The sequence below is a fragment of the Lagopus leucura genome, unplaced genomic scaffold, assembly GCF_019238085.1.
Source record: "Lagopus leucura isolate 7727_CA_CO unplaced genomic scaffold, USGS_WTPT01 Super-Scaffold_100157, whole genome shotgun sequence".
NCBI lineage: Eukaryota > Metazoa > Chordata > Aves > Galliformes > Phasianidae > Lagopus > Lagopus leucura.
In genome coordinates, this window is record NW_024962334.1 from 36,838,003 (window position 1) to 36,838,472 (window position 470).

The window sequence follows — 470 nt, forward strand, 5'->3', positions numbered from 1 at the left end:
GCCGCCCGCGACGCCGCCGGCGCCGCGCCGCCCCCCTCCGCCCCCCGACCGCCAGTCCGAGAGGCGCGGCCCCGCGGCCCCTCACCTGTCCCTGCGGCGCGGGCCCCGCTCCGGTGGCCGCGGTGGCGGCGGCCGTGGTGGTTGCGCGCGTGCCCTGCCCGCCGCTCGCGGCGCGACCCCTGCGTCGAGTGTCAGCTCCCGGGCACGGCGGCGTCACCCCGCGTCACGTGCCGGGGGCGGGGCCGGAGCGGAGGTGGAGGCGGAGCTCCGCCTCCAGCGCGATGCCGCCGCGAGGCCGGGCCCGGGAGCGCCGCAGGTGGCGGGGCTGGGGCGGGGCCGGGAGGGCGTCTGGGCCGGGGAAGCCGCTGTGCTGCCGGGTAATCGGCGCTGCCCCGCGGGGTTACGGTCACAGAATCACAGAATCACAGAATCACAGAATCACGGCCGTTTCGTGCTCCGAGTGCAACGCG

At 79.1% G+C, this 470-nt stretch overlaps 1 protein-coding gene across 1 annotated transcript in view; it reads right to left on the reverse strand.

Annotated features, from left to right (window-relative positions):
- Nucleotides 1-147, reverse strand: part of ARHGAP12 (Rho GTPase activating protein 12) — a 68,384-nt gene extending 68,237 nt beyond the window's left edge. The window contains exon 1 of the mRNA XM_042888438.1: nt 86-147. The gene's annotated coding sequence lies outside the window, so the exon portion shown is untranslated. The remainder of the gene's footprint in view (nt 1-85) is intronic.
- Between the last annotated feature and the right edge of the window lie 323 nt (nt 148-470).